Below are 14,812 nucleotides of genomic sequence, written 5' to 3' on the forward strand. Positions count from 1 at the left end.
AGATCGATTGCTTACCGCCGGACCCAGAGGTAAGTGTAGACCTACCCTTATTTCCCGTACCCTAGCAAATAAGCTGCCTAGCCAGTTTTTAGGAAACTTTCCAAATTTAATGGGTTTCTGGGCAGAGTCATTTCATTCTAAAATGGTAGGTGTTTTTTAAAAGAGTTTTAAGTGACTGAAACTAGGAGTTTAGACTGGAGGTATTATTTTTGCTAGAACTACAGTGTTTCTATGGTACTATAGTGCAACAGGAGAAAGAATAATCTGAACCAAGAGGCATGGACAGCAGGTGAACATGCTTGTGAATGTGCCCTGCCCCTCCCCTTATGCCCCCCCTTGTCCTCAGCACCCCTCTTACCCCGCACGGCCTCCAGCCCCACCGTGTGCCCCCGGTGGATGGGTGGCACGGCCCCAACCCTGGAGCACCGGGCAGGCGGCATGGCCGGAGTTGGCACCACCCCGGAACACTGGGCAGGCAGCATGGCCGGAGAGTGGCCCCGGCCCCGGAGCACCGGACAGATTGTGTGGCTGGAGTGCCCCCAGCCCTGGATCGCTGGGTACGCAGCGCAGCTGGAGCACCCTCAGCATGGGGTGGACAGGCAGCAAGGCAAGGCCCCAGCCCCAGGCCTTGTGCACACTGGCCCCAGCCTGCCTGCCCCAGCCTCTGGGCCACAGAAGAGCAGGAAGGGAACTGGAAGCAGGCAGGGGAGGGGGCTTCAAGGCAGAGCATGGGCAGGGCCACGCAAGGCTATTTGGAGAGTCATAGCCTTCCCCTGCCTATGCTACCTGCCGCCCATGCAAGGTTGTCTGGGTGATCCTATGAAAACAAACTGCATGCTTGTAGGAAGTGTTGTTGGCATCATAAATCTGAAGTACATACTGAAAGTGTGAAGCAGCGCCACCGTGGATCAGCACAGCAAGCATAGTACAAAGGGATCACAAAAACCATAGGCCAGACTGCTCAAGTGCAGACATACCAAGAAGAAGCACCTACAAGGGGTTTTGTAAAACATGGATTGGGGGAAGGAGGGCTGCTTGCTAAGGGGCCCTGCAGTATAAGGCCTGTCTACACTAGCAAGTTTCTGTGCTGTAACTCCCAAGGTGTACACACTGCCATGCCACTTAGTGCGCAGAAACTGCGCAGTTGTAGCACTTTAAAAAAAAACATCCCGACGAGAGTCGTAGAGCTTTCTGCACTGGGGCTACAGCACCGCGGTGCCAGTGTAGACACTGTGGTCAATTACAGCGATTGGCCTCCGGGAGGTGTCCCAAAATGCCTGTTCTTGCCTCTCTGGTCATAAATTCCTTTGGAATTTTGAAAGTCACCTTCCTGTTTGCTCAGTGATGCATGCAGTGGTCTCAGCACATCTTTCCAGGTGGCCATGCCTGCTCCATGCACCAGGCAATCCCCCACTTGGAGCAATGCCGAGTTGATGGACCTCATCAGCATTTGGGGAGAGAAGGCTGTTCAGTCCCAGCTGCACTCCAGCTGTAGGAATTATGATACCTGCGGACAGATTTCATGATGCATGACAGAAAGGGGCCATGACCGGGACACATTGCAGCGCAGGGTCAAAGTGAAGGAGCTGCAGAACACCTACCACAAGGCGCTGGTGGCAAACCACCACTCCGGTGTTGCGCCCATGAGCTGCTGGTTCTACAAAGAGCTGGACGCGATACTCGGTGGCGATTCCACCTCCACTGTGAAGACCACTATGGATACTTCAGTGGCTTGCGACCGAGTCAGGAGGAGGAAATCTTGGACGAGGATGTGGTGGGGGAGGGGGACCCAGAGGCAGAGGATGACTCGGTGGTCAGAGATACATGCAGCCAGGAGCTGTTTTCTACCCTGGAGGAGGCTAGCCAGTCACAGCTGTTGGATGTTGGCGAAGTGCAAACAGGAGAGGAGGCCGCTGGTAAGTGGATTTGATTTTGGGAATCGCTGAAGCAAGTTGTTGCGGGCAGGAGGGTTGCAGAAAGCAGGCTTGTCTCCCACCGCATGCCTAATCTGAGTGGTGGAACAGACTGTTGATTGACCCCCTCATTTCACGGGAATCTCCCCCAGATCTCCAGGAAACTTTTGTGGAGATACTGGGCAATCTGCTGCCACAGGTTCTTCGCCAGAGCTGCTTTGTTTCTGGCCCCATTAATGGTAACTTTCCCACGCCAATGTGCCATCATGGGGGGACAGAAGGAGCCATTGCTGCACACAAGCGAGCCACATGGGGCCAGGGAGGAAGTCACAGTCTTGGAGAAGATCCTCCCTTGAGTCCCTGCTCACCCTCAGCAGCAAGATATCTTCCATAATGATCACATCCTGTGGAAAGTGTGGGGGACAGGAATGACTATCAGGCCCCACCTACTGTGCTGGCTCTCCTAGGGTTACCATATCTAACAAATAAAAAAAGAGGACCCTCCACGGGCCCTGGCCCCGCCCTTTCCCCACCCCAACTCTGCCCCCTCCTCCCTCCCACTCCCAGCGGAAAGGGCTGCCCGAGCGCTACCGGCTTCACGGTTTGCTGGGCAGCCCCCAGACCCTGCGCCCCCGGCCGGCGCTTCCCCAGCGCAGCTGAAGCCCGGGAGCGGAAGCGCCCAGCCGGGGGCGCAGGGTCTGGAGGCTGCCCGGCAAACCATGAAGCCGGTAGCGCTTGGGCTTCGGGCAGCCCCCTTACCTCCGGACCCTGCGCCCCCGGCCGGGCAATTCCCCTCCCAGGCTCCGGCGGCGCAGGGTCCGGAGGTATGGGGGCTGCCCAAAGCCCGTAGCGCTCGGCTCTTAAACAGAGCCGAAGAGTCGGGGAGGAGCAGAGCCGCCGCGGCCGGAGGCTCTGCTCCTCCCCTGACTCTTCGGCTCTGTTTAAGAGCCGGGCTGCCCGATCGCTACCGGCTTCGGGCAGCCCCCATGCCTCCGGACCCTGCGCCGCCGGAGCCCGGGAGGGGAAGTGCCCGGCCGGCGGCTGGGGTCCGGAGGCAAGGGGGCTGCCTGAAGCCCATAGCGCTCGGGCAGCTCGGCTCTTAAACAGAGCCGAAGAGTCATGGGAGGAGCAGAGCCGCCGCAGGAGGGGAAGTGCCTGGCTGGCATTTTCCCGGACATGTTCGGCTTTTTGGCAATTCCCCCCGGACAGGGGTTTGAGTGCCGAAAAGCCGGACATGTCCAGGAAAAAGAGGACGTATGGTAACCCTAGGCTCTCCCCAAGAGCCACGTGCCCACTGTACATCAGGGTCTGGGAAGAGTTATTTACCCTGCTGCTATTCACCATTTTGCGGGTCTTGTGGCTCACGTGTGCTTGCCTGGGAGCCCAGCCTCCCTCTTTGTTATTGGCGGCTGAACGGCTGCACAGAATTAGAAAGTGGCCAAGAAGAACTAAGGAGGACTTTCTGCGTGATGTTATGATGCACTCCACCGCCGAGAAACAGAAATTGAAGGAGTGGCAGACAGCGAGAAGAGGGACCGAAAGGTGAATGCATCATGCCAGAATGAAACTACGGAGTGGCTCTTAAAGGTTATGGAACGCCAAGCAGATACGCTCCAGGCAATACTAGCTCTTCAAACCGAGCAGCTCTGCGCCCACCCTCCCCTGCAGCCACCGACGCAAAACTTTTTCCCATTCTCCCCCCAGACATTGCCAATACACTGTTATCAATCTGTACCTGCTGCATTCCACTCCTCCCCACTCACAGTCCAGCACTGTGGACTTCCACTACCCACCACACTCAACACCCGTCCCTCTGCAGTTTGGCCCTGCTGAAGTACAGTACCTGCTGCTTGGTTGGATATGATCCCTGGACATACACAAATCTGTAACCGTCCCGGGACCCCTCCTCCTCTTGGGACCTTCCCTTCTCCCATCCCCCTCAATGCTGATCGTTTTCTTTGTTTTGTTTGACTTTCTCCTTCAGTTGTTGTCTTTCAATAAAAGAATTGTGTTGGTTTGAAAGCAATCTTTATTCTATTAATTGAAAGCAAAAAGAGCCCTGCAAAGCAACATACAATTCTGTTAAACCCACATGTTGCCTCATCTGCACCAATCACCTCCTAGCATTAAAAGCACTGCACTCCCGAGCATAGCAACAAATATTAGTGGCTTTTAGCTTCAAATTGTTGCCTCAAGGCATCCCTGATCCTTATGGCCCGGCGCTGTATCCCTCTAATAGCCCTGGTCTCTGGCTGTTCAAACTCAGCCTCCAGGCGCTGAGCCTCTGTAGTCCAGTCCTGAGTGAAGCTTTCACCCTTCCCTTCACAAATATTATGGAGCGTATAGCATGTATAAGCATAGGAATATTGTCATCAGCCAGGTCCAGCTTCCCATAGAGGCAGTGCCAGTGGACTTTTAAATGGCCAAAAGCACACTCAACAGTCATTCTGCACTTGCTCAGCCTGTTGTTGAACCACTCCTTGCTGCTGTCAAGTTGCCCCGTGTATGGCCTCAGCCACAGCATTAAGGGGTAGGCAGGGTCTCCCAGGATCACAATGGGCATTTCAACTTCCCCTACGGTGATCTTCTGGTCCAGGAAGAAAGTCCCTGCTTGCAGCTTCCTGAACAGGCCAGTGTTCTGAAAGATGCGTGTGTCATGCACCCTTCCGGACCAGCCTGCGTTAATGTCAGTGAAACGCCCATGGTGATCCACAAGCGCCTGGAGAACCATTGAGAAATACACCTTGCGATTAATGTACTTGGTGGCTAGGTAGTCTGGTGCCAGAAATGGAATATGCGTGCCATCTATCGCCCCTCTGCAGTTAGGTGTAAGCAGAGTCAGAATGAGCTCTCCCCTGACATCTGGTGGTGAGCTGTGGAAAAGGACTTCAGGGGCTGATCAGGGGCTGCAGTTTCCCTCCTTTATTAAAAGGCTTTTGCTACACTCAGACTCCGTGTTTGTGAGAGGGGAAGTATTGCCTCTTAGAAGCGCCCAGGGGGGTGGTATGTAATTGTCCCAGGTCACTGAGTGGGGGCTCGAGCCGGTTTTGCATTGTGTTATTGACACGGAACCCCTAGATACTGAACCCGGCCCTTGTTGCTGCCAACTCTGACGGGCAGAAGGGTTACATAGGAAAGCCCATTTATGCAAAGCCATCTACAATGTCATGCACATTGCCCAGAGTCACGGTCTTTTGAAGCAGGATGTGATGAATAGCCCTGCAGACTTCCATCAAAACAAGTCCAACGGTAGACTTTCCCACTCCGAACTGATTAGCGACCAATCGGTAGCAGTCTGGAGTAGCCAGCTTCCACAGTGCAATCATCACGTGCTTCTCCAATGGCAGGGCAGCTCTCATTCTCGTGTCCTTGCACCGCAGGGCTGGGGAGAGCTCATCACATAGTCCCATTAATGTGGCTTTCCTCATCCGAAAGTTCTGCAGCCATTGTTCATCATCCCAGATGTGCATCATGATGTGATCCCACCACTCAGTGCTTGTTTCCCAAGCCCAAAAGCATCATTCCACTGTGGTCAGCACCTCCGTGAATGCCACAAGCATTCTTGTATCGTAGCTGTTACGCATGGTGAGATCAATGTTGCACTCCTCTTGCCTTTGTAGTTTAAGGAATGACTCCACAGCGAGCAGCATACTGGTCAACTGTTAGGGATCCATTCCTACAGCCCAAAGATGCAGGGCATGCAGTACACAAACCGTTGAAAGATGGCGCCAAATGTGGACGGAAGCACAGGGATTGCTGGGATGCGAAGAAATGCATCATGGGGCACTGGGACAGGATCCAGGATGCCTCTCAACCCCCTCCACCTTCCCACAACTCTTAGCAGCAGAAGAGAAAGAGGTGCTCTGTGGGATAGCTGCCCAGAGTGCACCACTCCGAATACTGCTGCCAGGGCCGGCTCGCACCGCCGGAACCCCCCCCAGAGCGCCGCCCCCCCGCCGCGCGCCGGAGCCCACCCCCCCTCTGCGCCGAGTGCCGCCGGAACCCCCCCCCCCAGTGCTGAGCCCCGCGATGCCCCCCCCCCCCGCTGAGTGCCGCCGGAACCCCCTTCCAGCGCCGCACCCGCGCCGCCCCCTCGCCGAGCCCCGCGCAACTGGAGCCCGCCCCCCCCCCGGAGCGCCCCCGCCCCGCGGAATGCCGCACCGCGCTCCCCCCGCCGCCCCTTACCAGGTGCTGCCCCAAGCATGTTCTTGGGTGCCTGGTGCCTGGAGCCGGCCCTGGCTGCTGCAAGTGCCGCAAGTGTGAACATGCTATTGCGCAGGCAGCTGACAGTGTGAACACACAACATTGGTTTCCCTTCAGCACTCTCTGAGTGGCGCTGTAACTGCCGGCACTGTAATTCTGCCAGTGTAGACATGCCCTAAGTGTCTGAGAGTGGGTGTGAAAGCTGTAGTTTGGAAGATTCCTAAACTGTGTGCAAACAGATGTGGAGAGTGTCACGGAGTGTGGGGGAGTCAGGGCCCTGCATAGCGCCGCCATAACACACCCTCTCAGCACCGCGCCGCCACCCTCCCGCACGCGCGGAGCGCTGCACTGCCGAACCCCCCCAGCGCCGCGCCGCCAACCCCCCCCCCAGCTCCCCGCGGAGTGCCACGCCGCCGAACATGCCAACCCCCACGGAGCGCCGCCGAAACCCCCCGCCGAACCCCTCAGCCCCCCGCGGAGCGCCGTCGAACCCCCCCCCAGCCCCCTGTGGAGCGCCGCGCCACCAACCCCTCCCAGCCCCCCGTGGAGTGCTGCCGAATCCCCCTGCTGAACCCCCCAGTCCCCCGCAGAGCGCTGCCGAACACCCCCCCCCGCGGAGCACCGTGCCGCCGAACCCTCCCACCGCAACACACACCTCCCGCAGAGCGCCGCCGAACCCTCCAGCCCCCCGTGGAGCGCCGCCGACCCCCCAGCCCCCCGCGGAGTGCCGCTGAACACCCCCCCACACCGCGGAGTGCCACGCCGCCGAACCCTCCCGCCGCCACACACACCTCCCGCTGAGCGCCGGTAAACACCCCCACCGCCGAGCCGCGCTGCCGAACACCACCCCCGCCGTGGAGCACCCCGCCGCGCCGCCACACCCCCCCTGGAGCACCGCTGCCGAATCCCCCCCCCCAGCTGCCAAAACAAAAACAACCCACCCCACCCCCACCCGACCAACCCCCCCCCCCAAAAAAAACAAAAAACCCTGAGTGGCCCCCACCACCCCAAGATTGGCTGCCCCTTACCAGGTGCCGCCCCAAGCACGTGATTGGTCAGCTGGTGCCTGGAGCCAGCCCTGGGCCCTGCACCCCCAATTCCTGCAATTCACCATGACTCTCAGCCAGCCAGTAAAATGGAAGGTTTATTGGATGACAGGAACACAATCCCAAATAGAGCTTGTATGGGCCCTCAGTCAAGTCTTTCTGGGGGGGCAGGGAGCTTAGACCCCAGCCCTGGGGCTCCCTCCGTTTCCCCAGCCAGCTCTAAACTGAAACCCCCTCCAGCCATCTTCCCCCCCACCCGTTCCTTCTCCTGCCTTTGTGCCCGTGCAGAAGGTGTCACCTGACCCCAACCCCCTCCTGGGCTCTCATGTTACATGCTCAGGTATCTTCCCTCAAGGAAAGTCTCCCGTCCCCAATGCAGACAGTCCCAGTAAAACTCCCCTGCAACATTCCCAGGTCAATACTCCCCACTCCCTGCTGCGTCACATCTCTCCCCCCTTCTAGACTGAACTGAGCGGGGTCACTCCGACCACTGATCTGGGGAAGTTCAGGGCCCCCTCTCCAGGACAATGCATCCGCTATCATGTTGGCACTTCCCTCCACATGGACCACGTCCATATCATAATCCTGCAGGAGCAGGCTCCACCTCAGGAGCTTGGCACTGGCTCCCTTCATCTGGTATAGCCAGGTCAGGGGAGAGTGGTCAGTGTACATGCTGAAGGGTCGATCAAATAGATATGGCTCTAGTTTTTTAAGGGCCACACCATGGCCAGGCATTCTTTCTCGATGGCTGTGTGGTTTTGCCTCCGGGGTAGCAGCTTCTTGCTCAAGTACACGATGGGGTGTCTCTCCCCCTTTTCATCCTCCTGCATTAACACCGCCCCTAGTCCCGTGTCTGAGGCGTCGGTGAACACCATAAAGGGCTTGTCAAAGTCTGGTTTGCCAGAACTGGGCCACTGACAGAGCCTCCTTCAGCGCCCAGAGAGCCTTCTGGCACTGCTCGGTCCAGACCATCTTGGCTGACTTCCCCTTCTTGCATAGCTCAGTGATGCGGGCGGCTATGGCGCTAAAGTGGGGCACAAATCTTCAATAATACCCCGCCATCCCAATAAAGGCTTGTACCTGCTTTTTAGTTTGGGGAGCGGGCCAGTCTCTGATCACCTCCACTTTGGCGGGTTCTGGCTTTAGGCAGCCGCTCCCCACCCGGTGGCCCAGGTAGGATACTTCAGCCATCGCCACCTTGCACTTCTCCGCTTTTATGATCAGCCCAGCCTCCTGGAGTTGGTCCAGCACTTGTCTAACCTGGGAAACATGATTCTCCCAGGTCTGGCTAAAGACACAGATATCATCAATATACGCCACGGCAAAACTCTCCATCCCCCTCAGTAGCCAGGTGCTGGAAAGTGGCCGGTGCTCCCTTGAGGCCGAAAGGCAAGGTCAGGAACTCATAGAGCCCCAGAGGGGTGATAAAGGCCGATTTCAGCCTGACATCTGCATCCAGTGGCACTTGCCAGTAGCCCTTTGTAAGGTCCATGGTGGTAAGGTAGCAATCTCCTCCCAGCTTGTCTAGGAGCTCGTCAGGCATGGGCATGGGGTAGGCATCAGATACAGTGATGGCACTGAGCTTCCGATAGTCCACACCAGATCGACCCGTCCTTTTTGGGGACCAGCACCACCGGCGAGTCCCAAGGGCTGGAAGATGGCTGGATCACCCCCAAAGCCAGCATGTCATTGACCTCTCTTTCCAGGTCCTGAGCAGTTTTCCCTGTGACTCGGAAGGGGGAACATCTCATTGGCGGGTGCGATCCTGTTTGCACCCGGTGGACAGTCAGATTAGTGAGTCCAGGCTGGTTGGAAAACAGCTGTCAGTACAGATGCAGCACCCCTCTGATCTCAGATTGCTGGGCAGGGGTTAGTCAGAGAGAGGAATTGTTTCCTGGGAGCTCCTGTCTCAGGGAATAGATCGACTAAAGGGTCATCTCCCTGCTCCTCCCAATGTGCACACACGGCTAACACCACATTTCCCCATCGTAATATGGCTTCATCATATTCACATGGTTCACCCGGCACTGATGCATCCAGTTGGACAGCTCCACCACATAGTTTACCTCATTTAATTGCTTGACAACCTTAAAAGGGCCTTCCTAAGTGACCTGTAGTTTGTTTTTTCTCACGGGGATGAGAACCATCACCTGATCCACGGTGGTGTAGGCGCAGGTCCGCGCCGTGCGGTCATACCAGACTTTCTGCTTCCTCTGGGATCTGGCCAGATTCTCCTTGGCCAGGCCCATGAGCTCAGCAAGTCTTTCTCGGAAGTCAAGACATACTCCACCATTGATTCTGCATTGGGAGTGGCCTTCCCCTCCCATTTGTCTCTCATCAGTCCAGGGGCCCTCTTACTCTTCTTCCATATGACAGTTTGAAAGGCGAAAACCCGGTAGACTCCTGGGGTACTTCCTGTATGCGAACAGCAGGTGAGGTAAGTATTTGTCCCAATCCTGCGGGTGCTGGTTCATAAAGGTTTTCAGCATCATCTTTAGCGTTCCGTTGAACCTCTCCAACAGCCCATTGAATTGGGGGTGGTATACTGAGCCCCAGCTGTGCCGGACCCCACATTTGTCCCACAAGCACCGGAGCAGGGCTGACATGAAGTTGGATCCTTGGTCTGTCAAGACTTCATTGGGGAACCCCACTCGGCTGAAAATGGTCAGCAGTGCAACTGCCACGGTGTCTGCTTCAATGGAAGATAAGAGCACTGCCTCGGGGTAGCAGGTGGCGAAATCTACCACCACCAGAATTTATTTCTTCCCTGACCCGGTCATCTTGCTGAGAGGTCCCACTATGTCCATAGCCATCTTCTGGAAAGGCTCCTCTATGATGGGCAAAGGTCTCAAAGCCGCTTTCCCCTTGTCCCCGGTCTTCCCCACCCTCTGAGAGGGGTCACAGGATCGGCAATACTGTTGGACAGTGGTAAAGACCCCAGGCCAGTAAAAGTTCTGTAGCGCCTCTGCCTGGTGCACCGGATTCCCTGGTGCCCTGCGAGAGGGATGTCATGGGCCAGTTACAGTAGCTTGCGGCAATACTTCTGGGGGACCACCAGCTGCCTCCTGATCCCCCATGACTCCACTTCCCCTCGGGGAACCCATTCTTGGTACAGGTACCCCTTCTCCCAGAGGAACCTCTCCCCATGGTCTGTACCACACTGATGTCGGCCAGGTCCCCTAGCAAGGAGGGATCTTTCTGCAACTCGGCCTGGAACTCAGCAGCTGGGAAGGGATGGGGACCCGCTCCCTCTCGCCAGCTGGGTCTGAAGCCGCAGCCTCCCTGAGCCTTGTCCCTGGGCACTCCCTCCCCACCGGGTAGGGTCCTGTGCCTCTGGTAAGGTACCCTTCCCAAGCTTAGGATGCAATGCCCCTTGCCAGTTCTGGCTACGGGTCACGACCAGGGCATTCTGGGGGTTGCTTGGTCAATCCTCTAGGTTCCCCCCTAGCAACACCTCGGTGGGCAAATGGTGGTGCACCCCCATGTTCTTGGGGCCCTTCTTGGCCCCCATTTCAGATGTACCCTCGCCACGGTCACCTTGAATGGGGTCCTGCCCACCCCCGTCAGGATCAGGTAGGTGTTGGGCATCACCCAATCTGGAGCCACCACCTCGGGCCAGGCCAGCGTCACCTCCGCACCCATATCCCAGTATCCATTGACCTTCCTCCCATCCACCTCCAGGGGAACAAGGCACTCGCTCTGCAGGGACAGCCCCGCACCCACCCTGTAAATGGAGAACCTTGAGTCCGGAGCATCCAGCCCTCCAGAGGAGCTGGTCTGGGAAACTCCTCCCTCCTGAGCAGGTGGAAAGGTGTCAGACCCTCATTGCCTGGGAAGCCTGCCCCTCGTCTGGCTGGCTCCCTACCCAGTTAACCCTGGGTGGGTTCAGTTTGCTCAGTCTGTCCTGGAGCTCGGGGCAGTTGCTCCAGTATGATTAGGTCAAGCAAGTCCTCCTTCGTCTGGGCCCCATCTGCCCATTTGTGAGCATATCCCTGCATTTGGATGGCCAGTTGTAGATATGTAACCTCAGGGGTTTTACGCTGACTTCAGAACCTTTCCTGGTACATCTCAGGAGTCAGCCCAAACTCATGTAGCAGGGCCTTTTTGAATAGTTCATAGTCCCCTACCTCTGCCCCTTCCATTCGGCTGTACATCGCCACGGCTTTGGGTTCAGTAAGGGGGTGAGAAACCGGAGCCTGTCTGCTGGGTCAACCCTGTGCAGCTCACAGGCATTCTCAAAGGCATTCAGGAAGTCATCTATGTCCTCCCCTTCCTTACACTGGGTCAGGATGCACTTACCACAGCTCCATGCAGTCCTGGGTCCCCCCTCACTCACCACACCTGGGGGCTTGCTGATCCTCAGCTTGCCAACTCCAGCTCATGCCGCTGCTGCTTTTCCCATTCTTCTCGCTCCCCAGCTCATGCTCACACTGCTTTTCGCGATCCTCTAGCTCTCTGTTTTTGCTCTCGCTCTCATTCCAGCCACCTCAGCTCCAGGGATGGGGAGCTCCACTGGGAGGATCCCCTGCTGGCTGCAGGGGTCACAGTGCCCTTGGTATTCGCTGGGCTCCTCCCAGCCCTTCCCCGAGGCATAGGTAGGAGGGGTCTCGGGATGCCCTCAGTAGCGGTCTAACCCTTCCAAGCTGGGACAGACACTGGTGCCCTCCTTGCATCTACTGGGCTGCTTCCCTCAGAGACAGGGACCAGCTCCTCCAAGCGATCCTCCTCCTCCTGCTGGGCAATCAGCTGTTCTTTGGTGAGCTTCCCAATGCGCAGTCCCCTCTACCTGCACAGCTCAACCAGGTCGCTCTTAAGGCACTTACTATACATCTTCCTGCTGGCCACTCGCAGGCCTGTGTGCTTGCAGCTCCCCACGGTTTCCAGGAGGAACCCCTAATGTGCCAGCCCTTCTCCAGGTCACCACCTCTCTCCCAGGATCGAGCTGCAGACTCCACCACCCCTGTAATCACTCACCGGGGGACCCCTTCCTTGCATCGGACTACCTCTCTCCCAGAGCCAAGCTGCAGGCTCCTCTGCCCCTGGGACCGCTCACTGCAGTCCCCAGGGGGACCCTGTTACTGCAACAGTTCTTCTCGCCAGTCACACACTCCCAGGGGTTAAGCATAGCTCCCCCGCCCCCCAAAACTGCTCCTCTCTGAATCTTCAGCATGCCTGGTCCCCGTCAATCCCCCTTCATTTTGCTGCTCCCCAGTCACTTACTGCATGAAGCACCGTTCATGGGGTGCAGTAGATCCCACCACTGCCACCAGTTGTCACAGAGTGTGGAGGAGTCAGGGCCCTGCACTCCCAATTCCTGCGATTCACCGTGACTCTCAGCCATCCAGTAAAACGGAAAGTTTATTGGACAACAGGAACACAGTCCCAAAGAGAGCTCGTAGGTACAACCAGGACCCCTTAGTCAAGTCCTTCTGGGAGGCAGGGAGCTTAGACCCCAGCCCTGGGGCTCCCTCCATTTCCCCAGCCAACTCTAAACGTAAACCCCCTCCAGCTGTCTCACCCCTCTCCCCCGGTTCCTCCTCCCTTCTTTGTGCCGTTTCCCAGGCAGAAGGTGTCACCTGGCCCCAACCCCCCTCCTGGGCTCTCATGTTACATGCTCAGGTATCTTCCCTCAAGGAAAGTCTCCCGTCCCCAATGCAGACAGTCCCAGTAAAACTCCCCTGCAACATTCCCAGGTCAATACTCCCCACTCCTTGCTGCGTCACAGAGAGGCAAGAGGAATTTGTCTAGGACTGCCCTCCAGTGAGTGGACATGTTAATTGCTCAGCCCAGTGATGGTTATGGGACTCAGACACATTTATAGATGTAATTTGTGGTAACATGGTAATAATTTTGATAGTTTGGTCAATATTGATGAATAAATGGGTCAGAAATGTGACAAGTTAAAATCTGTGTAATCCAGGTGACAATAATCCTGCCGCTCTGAAGAACAATAGATCTATCAGTAAGGCCATCCATTGACGAAACTGTTTCTTCCCAGCAGCTCCCTACTTAAGAGATTTCTCTCTGGATCAGAGGGTTTAAATAGCACATGGCACTAGTGTCTTTGGATAAGTCATACAGGCCTCAGTATTTCCATATCACAGAATGCTAGATGCTGAGCAGAGGTTTATGTTAGTCCCAATCACATTTCTGGGTGTTCTGAAGAGTTGTGGCTATGGGTTAACAACTAAACGCTTACTGCTCATCCAGAAACCTGAGCCTTTGGTAACTGCCCATTAACCTCCTCCCTTTAGCTAAGCAGATTTATAGCTGTAAATCACTGATGTCTGTAGTTAATGCTAAAGGCACATTGTAAAGAATAAAAGCTGACTGAATAAGAAAAGTACATACCAGCAAAGGACTTTCAAATACATCCCCAGGTATTCTTGAGCATCCTGTCTCTTAGGGAAGGTTTATTTCACTCCAGCCACTTCATGCTGTCGGGTTGAAAAGCAGATCCAGGAGGCTTTTGGATCCGCGGCATTGCATTTCTCCACTCACACAATGTGGGGCTTCTCACTCTGGCTGTTAGAAGGCAGGTCATGCTCCCCTGCCGTGCAATCCCATTATGGTCTGAGTGTCTCTCCATCCTTCCCGTTGGAATGTAGCCAACAGAGCATTAGAAGCATATATTATGGGGAATTGAGTGGCAAGCTCTAGCTTATGAAGTACAAACACACATGCATACACAAATAGGCATGCAAATACTATACACACAGAGCTGTAACACAGTTACTATCTTATTGGAATTGACATACAACTACGCAGTGAGGTAGCAACTCATTGGAAGTGACAAATTTTTCTGCAGCTGTGCAGAGTGCTCACAGAGAAGGAAGAAGTCCATGTGGCTCTTTGCAAAGGGCAGGGAGGGACATCTGTTGACCAGCCAATGAGAGAGTGGCACAACAGCTGGCAAGTTGTGGTATAGCGGCAGGAGCAGGATGTATCCTGAGAGACATTCATCCCTTCAACTCAGAGGATATTCATGGATATAAATGCACCAAGTACAGATGCTGCAAAACAGTCATTGACATTCATCTGTTCCTTAGGCATGTCCATAATGCCCAGCTCCATAGTATATGCTTCCAGATCATGGTCCAGTGGAGAGGAAATCTTATCTCATTGTATGACAGGTTTCCTAGGGGGCTGTGACAAAACATATGTCTCTGTTCACACCCTACACACTATTGTAATAATTTTAATACAAGACATGTCTTGTAAGGCATCACTGAAAACTCATAATTTGCTGGTCGGTATCATCCTGATAAAATATGTGTGGCAACATTGTATGTGAAGTTATAAGATTTCCCTGTATGATGTTATCACATGTTCCAAACCCCACAACCTTGCGCAGGCAAAAGTCGGCAGACATGTTTATCCTAAAGAAAAGAATATGTGCTTGCCTTAATTTGGATTTAAGCAGTAAACAGAGTCATTAAGCAAGGATGGAAACAAAGAAAACTCAAACAGGTAAGAAAAAGCCAGCAGGGAACATCTGTCCGTATAGATTCTTTGTCTCCTAGTGCCCAGCTGGAAATGTTTTTCAAGAGGGAGACTGAAACTATAAAAAGGAGGGACAAGTGCCCCAAGGGACCTCTCTCTTTCTCTCCCTGCCCATCACATTCACTGCACCTGAAGTGACAAAGGAAG

At 55.3% G+C, this 14,812-nt stretch overlaps 1 protein-coding gene across 1 annotated transcript in view; it reads right to left on the reverse strand.

The window, feature by feature from the left end:
* Nucleotides 1-13,641, reverse strand: part of MYO7B (myosin VIIB) — a 117,162-nt gene extending 103,521 nt beyond the window's left edge. The window contains exon 1 of the mRNA XM_042853501.2: nucleotides 13,514-13,641. The gene's annotated coding sequence lies outside the window, so the exon portion shown is untranslated. The remainder of the gene's footprint in view (nucleotides 1-13,513) is intronic.
* Nucleotides 13,642-14,812: the final 1,171 nt, after the last annotated feature.

This window comes from Chrysemys picta, chromosome 9, assembly GCF_011386835.1.
Source record: "Chrysemys picta bellii isolate R12L10 chromosome 9, ASM1138683v2, whole genome shotgun sequence".
NCBI classification, from domain to species: domain Eukaryota; kingdom Metazoa; phylum Chordata; order Testudines; family Emydidae; genus Chrysemys; species Chrysemys picta.